Raw genomic sequence first — 13976 nt, 5'->3', positions numbered from 1 at the left:
AGCATCAGCATGATTAAGCATTTCAGTTATTCTTTCTTGCATACCTGAGACGACTAACTCTTCTCCAGTTGATGAGTCAAACGAACTGCCCAATGGTTTTAGGACTCTTGGGATGGTGCCTAACACTTGGCTTCCTCTGATAAAAGCTGCTTCTGAGACCATTTTTGATAACCCTCGGTTACCTCCTCCATACACCAAGTGTAATTTTCTCTCTGCTATGCTTCGACCAAGATCTATGGCTGCCTCAACGAACTCTTTATGTTTGCCATAGGTAAATCCAGAAAGCACACAAATGTTCTTGAATTGTCTATTTGGAGTAGCTGCCATTGTGATACTTCTCAAAAAAATAATTTGTGAGTGCTTGACAAAAAAATCACATTTAAGAGTCTTGGTGACAGTGGGTCACAGTTGTGTATGAGGTAACATGTCAGTGTCAAATAACGCGTAAAGCACGTGGCTCGCTAGTCAAAAAGGAAACAGTAAAAGGGAAAAAGCAAACAGTAATAAGGAAAAAGCAAACAGTAATAAGGAAAAAGCAAACAGTAATAAAATTATTAAAGACAATAATGCACACAATAAAACAATAGTGAAATAAAATAATAGTAAAGTGAAAGGATATTTACAGGTAGTTGCGACTGTGGCTCACATCTTTCTCTGGTTTTACGTCCAGAAACGGCTTGAACGCCCTCTATGGGTCAAGGATAGGCTTCATATCCAGTTTTCTTATAAACTGGCAAACAGGGTCGTTTATAGTCAGATTCCCGAGACTATATCGTGCATGCTCTTTCTGGAATAATGGCCATAACTGAAGAATCGCTCCTTGCACATATCCACTGGGATGCGTTTCAAGAGACAAAAGGATATCATCCAATGACTCCTTATTCAAGCCATCCCTAATGAATTGAATCTTATCTTCCCTGTTATCAGACATCATTCCTAAAGAACATGGGTTTTTATTGCAACTCATTCTGGCACACTTATGACAAGCAACAGAAATTCTTCAAGCTCGTCGTTTTCTTGCATAATTTTCTTTACCACAACCAGGCATGTATGCAATAAATTTTGGAGGTAACTCACCTGCCGATCGTACTTTAGCCTCGATTAACCAACGGATGTCAGCAGGTATGTTATTCCTCATGAGTAATCGCATGCGTTCGGACCGAGCTTTATAGATCGTAAGGAGGGCATTCTGAGGAAGTGAAGGGAATCGCTTGTGAAGCTTCGCTAGAATATTGTTTCTGTCCATACTTTCGCCTCAAAATATCAGTTATTATGGGAAACTGAAGTAACCGACTTGATTGTCACGGAGTACCGTTATCCGCCACTTCACCAGGGTAACAAACTAAAGCACACAAACAGAAAAATAAATTAAAACACACAAAGAAAATTAAAATCATCCTCTTATTGAATTTACCTCAAGCTCCAACTGGATGTCGTAAACACTTCTCTCAATATCTCTGAGTTGGCTTTCTAGACCCTCAACATAGGCTACTAACTCTGGTGGTTGTAGAGCCCAAATACGATGTATTTTACAAAATTGAATCTGCCTTTTGAGATGAGTTTTGACACGTTGAACTGGTTTAAGAATGTTCAGGAGGAACGGTCTAAGTAAGGTACTCATGATTAAAAATGATAAGAAAAAACTTAATAGTTAAACAAACACACTTATGCAAAAATAATTTCAATTAGCAAAAGAATAATATAAAGAAAGAAAAAAAATCAAATCACGAAAAAAAAATCAATTCAAATCTGGTGAGTCACTCAAATTTATTTCGGGGTCTTCTCCATGTGGTTGGTACTCTAGATATGGCTTTAATCTTTGACCATTAACTTTAAACGTGACACCGTTCTTTGGGTCCTTAATTTCAATTGCCCCATGTGGAAAAACAGTATGAACAATAAATGGGCCAGACCAACGAGAGCGTAACTTACCTGGGAATAGGTGCAAGCGAGAATTGAATAAAAGCACTTTCTGACCTAGAGTGAACGATTTTCTCATAATTTGCTTGTCATGGAAGACTTTCATTCGTTGCTTGTAAATCTTGGCATTTTCGTATGCGTCATTGCGAATTTCTTCAAGTTCTGCCAGTTGTAATCTTCTTTCTGAGCTGGCTTACTGTATGTCAAAGTTGAATTTCTCGATGGCCCAATGCGCACGATGCTCGAGTTCCACAGGTAGGTGGCAAGCTTTTCCATACACTAACCTGTAGGGTGACATCCCAATCGGGGTCTTGAAAGTCGTTCTATATGCCCATAATGCATCATCAAGTCTTAATGACCAATCTTTTCTGTCCGGCCTCACCGTCTTTTCTAATATGTGCTTTATTTCTCGATTGGAGATCTCAACTTGGCCACTGGTTTGCAGATGATACGGGGTCGCCACTTTGTGTGTGATTGAATACTTTGTCAAAAGTGCTTTGAATGCTTTGTTACAAAAATGGGCACCACCATCACTGATTATTGCTCGAGGGAATCCAAAGCGTGAAACAATGTTGCTTTTCAAAAATGCTATCACCACCTTATGATCATTGGTCCTACATGGAATTGCTTCTACCCATTTTGATACATAGTCAACAGCAACCAATATGTATTGATGACCAAAAGACGGGGTAAAGGGTCCCATGAAGTTGATACCCCATACGTCAAAAATCTTAACCACTAAAATTGGATTCAGTGGCATCATGTTCCTTCGCGTAATGCTTCCCATTCGTTGACACCTATCACATGAAGAACAGAAAGTGTAAGCATCTCGAAATATAGTTGGCCAATAAAAACCACATTGTAAAACTTTAGTCGCAGTTTTCTTAGCACTGAAATGGCCTCCACAAGCTTGTTCATGGCAGAATGAAAGGATATTCTGAATTTCACTTTCTGGGACACATCGTCTAACAATTTGGTCTGCACAATACTTGAACAAATATGGGTCATCCCAAAAGAAATTCTTTATTTCTGTAAAGAATTTAGCCTTGTCTTGCTTGGTCCAATGCTCTGGAAGTTTACCTGTAACAAGATAATTAACTATATCAGCATACCAAGGCAACACTTCCGCACTCATTAATTGTTCATCTGGAAATGACTCATTCAATATTAATGGCTCTGTAATTGTGTCAAAATGGAGACGAGAGAGGTGGTCCGCCACAACATTTTCTGTCCCTTTCTTATCTTTGAATTCCAAGTCAAATTCCTGCAAAAGTAACACCCAACGAATTAGTCTAGCTTTTGCATCTTTCTTTGTGAGAAGATATTTAAGAGCAGCATGATCTGTAAATATAATTATTTTATAACCAATGAGATAAGATCAAAATTTTTCCAATGCAAACACTACTGCTAGCATTTCTTTTTCAATAGTTGAATAGTTCAACTGTGCATCATTCAATGTCATACTAGCATAATAAATAACATGGGGAATTCGATCAACTCTTTGTCCCAATACTGCTCCTACTGCATAATCAGATGCATCACACATGAGTTCAAATGGTAAGCTCCAGTTCGAGGCCTGATTGATGGGTGATGATGTCAACAACTGCTTTAATTTTTCAAAAGCCACAAGACATGAATCATTAAAGATAAAAGGTACATCCTTAGCAAGTAAATTGCATAAGGGTCTAGAAACTTTGCTAAAATCTTTAATGAAACGTCTATAGAAACCAGCATGCCCAAGGAAAGATCTTACTTCTCTGACTGTTTTGGGTGGAGGAAGATTAGAAATGAGATCCACCTTGGCTTTGTCAACCTCAATACCTTTGCTCGAAATGATATGACCGAGAACAATACCTTGTTTTACCATAAAATGGCATTTCTCCCAATTTAAGACCAAGTTCTTCTCGATACATCTCTGCAGAACTAGTGTTAGATGATGTAAACATTGATCAAACGAATCACCAAAGACAGAAAAGTCATCCATAAAGACTTCAAGGAATCGTTCAACCATATCAGAAAAAATGCTCAACATGCATCGTTGAAATGTAGCAGGTGCATTACATAATCCAAATGGCATTCTCCTATATGCAAATGTGCCGAAAGGGCAAGTGAAAGTAGTTTTCTCCTGATCTTTTGGTGCTATGGGAATCTGATTATATCCTGAGTAGCCATCTAGAAAGCAATAAAATTCATGGCCTGCTAATCTATCAAGCATTTGATCAATAAATGGTAAAGGAAAATGGTCTTTACGTGTGACAGAATTCAACTTTCTATAATCAATGCATACACGCCATCCTGTAGTTACTCTAGTGGGTATCAATTCATTATCAGCATTGGTAACTACTGTGACTCCTGACTTTTTGGGGACAACTTGTACAGGACTGACCCATGAACTATCAGAAATTGGGTAAATGATACCTGCATCTAATAGCTTAAGGACTTCTGTTCTAACAACTTCTTTCATATTAGGATTTAACCGACGTTGCATTTCCCTAGTAGATTTAGCATATACCTTTTATGTCTGCTATGGTCCATCCTAATGCTCCTTTGTGCTCTTTTAAAACATCCAACAACTTACCTTTTTGTTCGTCGTTTAGGGATGATGAGATGATTACCGGTAGAGTACTTTCTTCTCTCAAAAATGCATATTCCAAAGTGTTGGGTAATGGTTTGAGCTCGAGTTTCGGTGGTGATTCTGATGATGAGATGAGTTTCTTCTTTGATGGTGCTAGTTGCTCAACTCTTGACTTCCATTTATTAGTGTCCATAGATGGTGCTGAGTCAAGCAGGGCATTGACCTCATCGACCGATCTGTCAATATCAAAATCCAAACCAAAGTGAGTTAAACATGTTTGTAAAGGATCATCACTAAGGTTTGAAACAAAAGTATCATCAACTAATGCTTCAATTAAATCCACATCAACAATTTCATTATCTGCATTATGAGGTTGTTTGGTAATGTTGAAGATTTTCAGCTCCATAGTCATGTTGCCGAAGGACAACTGCATATTTCCAGTCCTGCATTGAATGTGAGCATCCGCAGTTGCCAAGAAAGGTCGGCCTAGAATAATGGGGATATGCTTTCTCTAATCCTGTATTGGTTGAGTGTCAATTACAATGAAATCAACAGGAAAATAAAACTTGTCCACCTGGATAAGCACGTCCTCCACAATACCACGAGGTATTTTCGTGGACCGATCTGCGAGTTGTAACACCACTGGAGTTGGGTGTAATTCTCCAAGTCCAAGTTTCAAAAATATTGAGTAAGGCAACAGATTTACACTAGCTCCTAAATCCAACAGAGCATTCTCAATTGTGTGGTTCCCTATACTACATGAGATAGTGGGGGAGCCTGGGTCTTTGTATTTTAAAGGAATTTTATGTTGGAGTATAGAACTAACGTTTTCTGTTAAAAATGCCTTCTTTTGAACATGCATATTTCTCTTTTTAGTACAAAGGTCTTTAAGAAACTTGGCATAAGATGGAACTTGTTTAATAGCATCAAGTAAAGGGATGTTAACACTTACCTGTTTGAAGATTTCAAGAATCTCACCTGTGAATTTTTGCCTTTTGCTAACCTCTGAGGAAATGGAGCTTTAGGAACATATTCTCGTGGGTTGATTTCTTCTTTTTCCTTCGGTGGTGAGTCCTCAACATTCACAGGTACATTTTGATTTTCTTTTGTCACCGGCATCTCCACTTTGTTGTCAACTTCTTTTTCTTTTCTCAAGGTCATGACTGCTTTGACCTCTCCATGCTGCTGTGGTGAACTAGTACTTGCTTCATGTACTCCTTTAGGGTTAGGCACTGGTTGACTTGGAAACTTGCCTTTCTCAACAGTCATTGCCAAGATCTGAACTGAAGAAGCAAGTTGTCCCACCATCTTCTCGAGGCTTGAAACTGATTGAGCTTGTGAATTGAAGCCTGCTCTCAACTCATTTCGTAGTTCATCAATGGTGCGATTCTGTTGCTCAATCGTGGAGTGAGTAACATTCTTGAAATTTTGGAATGCATCCTCCCATGGTCTGGGTTGAGAGTAGTTCTGGTTCTGATTGTATGGTCTAAATGGGGGCTGAGAGGCTTGAGGATTTTGAGGAATTGGTGGAGCTGGAGCTGCTGGTCCATTCTGTTGGAATCCTTGAGACCATGAAAAATTGGGGTGGTCTCTCCATCCAGGGTTATATGTGTTGGAGTATGGGTTGTAATTTGATGGCTTTCTCATTACACCTATGGCATTGGCTTGATCTGAGTATGAGTCATGGTCATGTGGTTCTGTTGATTTAGCAGTTGATAACGATGCTATTTGTCGAGCAAGACCTTCAACCATCTCCTTGACTTCTTTGATTCCCGAAGTTGATTCGCCAATTTGAACCTCATTCACTCCTTTAGTTCTTCTAGTATTCCTGAGTGATCGACTCCGTTGTTGGGAATTATCTGCTTGTCGCTGGAAGAATTCCCAAATCTCTGATGCACTTTTTGACATTAGCTCTCCTCCACTTGTTGCCATTAGCCATTCTTGCACATTCGGCAATAATCCCTCCAAAAAGTATTGGCATTGGTGCCATTTCTCGTACCCATGATGTGGACACTTCAAGAGTAGCCCATTGAATCGCTCCAATGTTTCGAAAAACTGCTCGTCTTCTCTCTGTGTAAACTCTGAAATTTCCTTGCGAATAGCATTGGTTTTATGCACTGGGAAATATTTATTCAAAAATTTCATTACCATTTGTTCCCATGATGAAATGCTATTAGCAGGTAAAGTATTTAACCATGAACGAGCTCTATCCTTTAAAGAAAATGGGAATAGTCTAAGTTTAACATTATCGTCTGAAAAATTTTCATATTTAAAAGTTTGACAAATGGCATGAAAATCATTCAGATGATTATATGGATCCTCATTTTCTAGGCCATAGAATGTTGGGAGACAATTTAGCACACTAGGTTTTAGTTCAAAACTCCTAGCAGCTACATTTGGGTATCTTATGCATGATGTGCTCAAATTAGCTAAGGGACTAAAATAGTCCTTAAATGGCCTCTCCTATAGTGCTTGTAAATCCATTCCAAATTTATTTTTAATGTGCTTGTGTGTGCGAAGTGTTTTTTCTAATTCAAGGTCTATAGGTTCAAGATTAGGTAATAATGACCTATGACCATGCATGCAAAACAAATAAAAATAAAAAAGAGGGAGAAATTACGATACTAACCTTATTGCGCTATTACAACCTTTCTATAAAAATACACAAAAATAAATACGTGAAATAAATTAACTAAAAATAAATTAATAAGATAAACAAAAAAAATTTTAAAGAAAAATAAATTGAAATTAAATTACAGAATTTTAAAGAAGAGAAAAAAAAAGAAATACTAACCTTTAAATGTAGATTCATTTTTTTTTCTTTTTTTTTAATAAAAAAATACAAGAAAACAAATAAAAGAAATTATTCACAAAAATTAATTCTACGAATTAAAATTATTTACCTCCCCGACAACGACGCCAAAAACTTGTTGTGCAAATTTTAATGTACTCGCAAGCGCACGAATCTATTGTAGTATAAACTAATGGTAACGAGTGTCGATCCCACGAGGAGGTGGATTTTAATTATGTGTAGAATTAGTTTTGTAAATGGGTGATTGGATTTGTGGTAGAAATGATTTGGAATATGCTAAAACTTAAATTAAAATGGCGACAATAAATTCTAAAATTGGAATTGAAATGACAAGAATATATTGAAGAGAATTCTATTGAGATGACGTACTTGGGTATCTGGATCCGTATCAACATGCATCATGGGCTAAATAATCCGTATTAATGCCAATTAAATCATGAGGGGGGAATCCACACCTCGTGAACCACGCTCTAATCAATATGGTGCTAAGGGCTTATCGTGCCAAATAATAATAACCTTGTACTAGAGCGCCAGTGAAACCAAGGCGGTACTAGACAAGATTAGTATTATTTGTCGACGAGAAGTCAAAACATCCACAAAAACTAGAGGGGAAGAGAAAATAAATTTACCAAATTAAGCCCATGACACATGTTGAGACTTCACCTTCAACCCAAGCTTGAAAGAAAATTAGCCACTCATAATTGAACTAGGGGCAAAATGAAAATTTATTAAAATACGAAGAAAATACAAGATGGAGAGAGAATTACAGAAAATAGAGTCCAAAAATGGATTCAGAGGTATCAAATTAGGGGGAAGAGGCCCCCTTTTTATAGATACATGGAGTAAATCATGGCCATCAGATTAAAAACAGTTTGGACGCTCAGGATTGCGCCACGTCATCAGTCAACAGTATGCGGTTTGACCACGCGGATAAACAGTAACACGGTTTGACCCGGATGAACAGTAACGCGGTTTGGTTGAAAATAATCCTGTGTGATGCATGTATCGTACTCGAGATTTTTTGTCCACTGATATGCTGCCACGTCACCATTAACAGTACATAAGAATTTTAGCCCAACAGGATCGTGACACCTCATCAGTCAATGCCACATCATCGATCGTCTATGTGAACAGTGTCGTGAACAGTAACGTAGACAGTACCGTACACGTGAATAGTACCGTACATGTGAATAGTGTCATTTTTCCTTTTATGCTCCTCCTAAGATTTTCGACCGTCCTGAGTTCAAAAGTGATGTCCGTTTTGCCGTCTGATCTCTCCTTTATTGTGAAATGACTATAATGCCCCTAAAATACATAAAATACTTAATTAAAATAAAACACATGTAATTAAATCACAAGAATGTTAAATACATAAAAGTAAGGGTTGTTAGTGAGATTTGAAATGTCAAATGACAGTTTTCTCCTTTATAAATATGCATTTTCTAACACTCAACATTTACCCAGAGAGAAGATGAACAGTTTTTCGAAACATGGGAGCGATTCAATGGGCTACTCTTGAAGTGTCCACATCATGGGTATGAGAAATGGCACCAATGCCAATACTTTTTGGAGGAATTTTTGCCGCATGTACAAGAATGACTAATGGTAACAAGTGGAGAAGAGCTAATGTCAAAAAGTGCATCAGAGATTTGTGAATTCTTCCAACGATAAGCAGATAATTCCCAACAACGGAGTCGATCACTCAGGATACTAAAAGAATTAAGGGAGTGAATGAGGTTCACATTGGCGAGTCGAGTTCAGGAATTAAAGAAGTCAAAGAAATGTTTGAAGATCTTTCTCGACAAATAGCATCGTTAACGACTGCTAAATCAACAGAACCACATGACCATGACTCATACTTAGATCAAGCCAATGCCATAGGTGTAATGAGAAAATCATCAAATTACAACCCATACTCCAACACATATAACCCTGGATTGAGAGACCACCAAAATTTTTCATAGTCTCAAGGATTCCAATAGAATGGACCAGCTGCTCCCGCTCTACCAATGCAACCAATTTCTCAAATTCCTCAAGCCTCTCAACCACCATTTAGACCATACAATCATAACCAGAACTACTCTCAACCCAGACCATGGGAGGATGCATTCCAGAATTTCAAGAATGTTACTCATTCTACGATTGAGCAACAGAACCGCACCATTGATGGACTACGAAATGAGATGAGAGTAGGCTTCAACTCACAAGCCTAATTAGTTTCAAGCCTCGAAATGATGGTGGGACAACTTGCTTCTTTAGTTCAGACCTTGGCAATGACTGTTGAGAAAGACAAGTTTCCAAGTCAATCAGTGTCTAATCCTAAAGGAGTGCATGAAGTAAGTACTAATTCACCACAATAGCATGGAGATGTCAAAGCAATCATGACCTTGCGAAAAGGAAAAGAAGTCAATAATAAAGTGGAAATGTCAGTGACAAAAGAAAATCAAATTGTACCTGTGAATGTTGAGGACTCACCATCGGAAGAGAAATAAGAAACCAACCCACGAGAATATATTCCCAAAGCTCCATTTCCTCAGAGGTTAGCTAAAGGAAAGAAAGGAAAATCCACAGGTGAGATTCTTGAAATCTTCAAACAGGTAAGTGTTAACATCCCTTTACTTGATGCTATAAAACAAGTTCCATCTTATCTCAAGTTTCTTAAAGACTTTTGTACTAAAAAAAGAAATATTCATGTCCAAAAGAAGGAATTTTTAACAAAAAATGTTAGTTCTATACTCCAACATAAAATTTCTCTAAAATGCAAAGACCCAGGTTCCCTCACTATCTCATGTAGCATAGGGAATCACACAATTGAGAATGCTTTGTTGGACTTAGGAGCTAGTGTAAATCTGTTGCCTCATTCAGTATTTGTGAAACTTGGACTGAGAGAATTACACCCAACTCCAGTGGTATTACAGCTTGCAGATCGGTCCACGAAAATACCTCGTGGTATTGTGGAGGACGTGCTTATCCAGGTAGACAAGTTTTATTTTCCCGTTGATTTCATTGTAATTGACACTCAACCAATCCAGGATTCAAGGAAGCACATCCCCATTATCCTCGGCCGACCTTTCTTGGCAACTGCCTATGCTCACATTCAATCTAGAACTGAAAATATGCAGTTGTCCTTTGCCAACATGACTATAGAGTTAAACATCTTTAACATTGCCAAACAACCTCATAATGTAGATGATGGAATTGTTGATGTGGAATTAATAGAAACATTAGTTGATAATACTTTTCTTTCAAACCTTAGTGATGACCCTTTACAAACATGCTTAACTCACTTTGATTTGGATTTTGATATTGACAGATCGGTCGATGAGGTCAACGCCCTACTTGACTCAGCACCATCCATGGTTACTAATAAATGGAAGTCACGAGTTGAACCACTAGCACCATTAGAGAAGAAACTCATCCCATCATCAGAATCACCACCAAAACTCGAGCTCAAACCATTACCCAACACTTTGGAATATGCATTTTTTAGAGAAGAAAGTACTCTACCGATAATCATCTCATCCTCCCTAAATGAAGAATAAAAAGGTAAGTTGTTGGTTGTTTTAAAAGAGCACAAAGGAGCATTATGATGGACCATAGTGGACATAAAATGTATAAACCCAGTAGACTGCATGCATTACATTCACCTTGATGAAAATGCTAAACCTAATAGGGAAATGCAATGTCGGTTAAATCCTAACATGAAAGAAGTTATTAGAACTGAAGTCCTTAAGCTATTAGATGCAAGTATCATTTACCCTATTTCTGATAGTTCATAGGTCAGTCATGTACAAGTTGTCCCCAAAAAGTCATGAGTCACAGTAGTTACCAATGCTGATAATGAATTGATACCCACTAGAGTGACTACAAGATGACGTGTATGCATTGATTATAGAAAGTTGAATTCTGTCACACGTAAAGACCATTTTCCTTTACCATTTATCGATCAAACGCTTGATATATTAGGAGGCCATGAATTTTATTGCTTTCTAGATGGCTACTCCGGATATAATTAGATTCCTATAGCACCAAAAGATCAAGAGAATACCACTTTCACTTGCCCTTTTGGCACTTTTGCATATAGGAGGATGCCATTTGGATTATGTAATGCACCTGCTACATTTCAATAATGCATATTAAGCATTTTTTCTGATATGGTTGAACGATTCCTTGAAGTCTTTATGGATGACTTTTCTATTTTTGGTGACTCGTTTGATCAATGTTTACATCATCTAACATTAGTTCTGCAGAGATGTATCGAGAAGAACTTAATCTTAAATTGGGAGAAGTGCCATTTTATGGTAAAACAAGGTATTGTTCTCGGTCACATCATTTCGAGCAAAGGTATTGAGGTTGACAAAGCAAATGTGGATCTCATTTCCAATCTTCCTCTACCTAAAACAGTCAGAGAAGTAAGATATTTCCATGGGCATGCTGGTTTTTATTGACGTTTCATTAAAAATTTTAGCAAAGTTTCTAGATCCTTATGCAATCTACTTACTAAGGATGTACCTTTTATCTTTGATGATTCATGTCTTGTGGCATTTGAAAAATTAAAGCAGTTATTGACATCATCACCCATCATTCAGCCCCCAAACTGGAGCTTACCATTTGAGCTCATGTGTGATGCATCTGATTATGCAATAAGAGCAATATTAGGACAAAAAGTTGATCGAATTTCTCATGTTATTTATTATGCTAGTATGACATTGAATGATGCACAGTTGAATTATTCAATTACTGAAAAAGAAATGCTAGCAGTAGTGTTTGCATTGGAAAAATTTTGATCTTATCTCATTGGTTGTAAAATAATTGTATTCACATATCATGCTGCTCTTAAATATCTTCTCACAAAGAAAGATGCAAAAGCTAGACTAATTCGTTGGGTGTTATTTTTGCAGGAATTCAACTTGAAATTTAAAGATAAGAAAGGCACAGAAAATGTTGTGGCTGACCATCTCTCTTGTCTCCATTTTGACATAATTACAGAACCATTAACATTGAATGAGTCATTTACAGATGAACAATTAATGAGTGTGGAAGTATTACCATGGTATGCTGACATCGTGAATTATCTTGTTACAGGTCAACTTCCAGAGCATTCGACTAAGCAAGACAAGGCTAAATTTTTTTGCAGAAATAAAGAATTTCTTTTGGGATGACCTGTATTTGTTCAAGTATTATGCAGATCAAATTGTTAGACGATGTGTCCCAAAAAGTGAAATTCATAATATCCTTTCATTCTGCCATGAACAAGCTTGTGGAGGCCATTTCAGTGCTAAGAAAACAGCTACTAAAGTTTTACAATGTGCTTTCTATTGGCCAACTATATTTCGAGACGCTTACACTTTCTGTTCTTCATGTGATAGGTGTCAACGAATGGGGAGCATTACACGAAGGAATATGATGCCACTAAATCCAATTTTAATGGTTGAGATTTTTTATGTATGGGGTATCGACTTCATGAGACTTTTTCCCCCTTCTTTTGGCCATCAATACATATTGGTTACTGTTGACTATGTATTGAAATGAGTAGAAGCAATTCCATGTAGAACCAATGATCATAAGGTGGTGATAGGATTTTTGAAAAGCAACATTGTTTCACGCTTTAGATTCCCTCGAGCGATAATCAGTTATAGTGGATCCCACTTTTGTAACAAAGCATTCAAAGCTCTTTTGACAAAGTATTCACTCACTTACAAAGTGGCGACCCCATATCATCCGCAAACTAGTGGCCAAGTTGAGATCTCCAATCGAGAAATAAAGCACATATTAGAAAAGACAGTGAGGCCAGACAAAAAAGATTGGTCATTAAGACTTGATGATGCATTATGGGCATATAGAACGGTTTTCAAGACCCCGATTGGGATGTCACCCTACAGGCTAGTGTATGGCAAAGCTTGCCACCTACCGTGGAACTCGAGCATCGTGCATATTGGGCCATCAAGAAATTTAACTTTGGCATGCAGCAAGCTAGCTCAGAAAGAAGATTACAGCTGGCAAAACTTGAAGACATTCGCAATGATGCATACAAAAATGCCAAAATTTATAAGCAGCGAATGAAAGTCTTTCATGACAAGCAAATTATGAGAAAATCTTTCACTCTAGGTCAGAAAGTACTTTTATTCAATTCTCGCTTGCACTTATTCCCAGGTAAGTTACGCTCTCGATGGTTTGACCCCTTTATTGTTCATACTGTTTTTCCACATGGGGCAATTGAAATTAACGACCCAAAGAACGGTGTCACGTTTAAAGTTAATGGTAAAAAATTAAAGCCATATCTACAGTACCAACCACATGAAGAGGACACCGAAATAAATTTGAGTGACCCACCAGATTTGAATTGAGTTTTTTCTTTCTTTTCAGTGATTTGATTTTTTTTCTTTCTTTTTATTATTCTTTTGCTAATTGAAATTATTTTTGCATAAGTGTGTTTGTTTAACTATTAAGTTTTCTCTTATCATTGTTAATCATGAGTGTCATATCTAAACAGTTCCTCCTGGACATTCTTAAACCACTTCAACGTGTAAAATCTCATCTCAAAAGGCAGATTCGATTTTGTAAAACACATCGTATTTGGGCTATGCAACCACCAAAGTTAGTATTCTATGTTGAGGATTTAGAAAGCCAACTCAGAGACATTGAGAGAAGTGTCTACAACATCCAGTT

At 37.4% G+C, this 13976-nt stretch overlaps 1 non-coding gene across 1 annotated transcript; it reads left to right on the top strand.

Moving 5' to 3' along the window:
• The first annotated feature begins 6491 nt into the window (after positions 1-6491).
• LOC127900162 (small nucleolar RNA R71) lies at positions 6492-6595 on the top strand. The gene has a single exon (XR_008052179.1). It is a non-coding gene; the product is annotated as a small nucleolar RNA R71 (small nucleolar RNA).
• The last annotated feature ends 7381 nt before the right edge of the window (positions 6596-13976 follow it).

This window comes from Citrus sinensis, chromosome 9 (genome assembly GCF_022201045.2).
Source record: "Citrus sinensis cultivar Valencia sweet orange chromosome 9, DVS_A1.0, whole genome shotgun sequence".
In the NCBI taxonomy this organism is placed as follows: domain Eukaryota; kingdom Viridiplantae; phylum Streptophyta; class Magnoliopsida; order Sapindales; family Rutaceae; genus Citrus; species Citrus sinensis.
The sequence above is the reverse complement of the archived record's forward strand: the minus strand, read 5'-3'. Positions and strand labels throughout refer to the sequence as shown.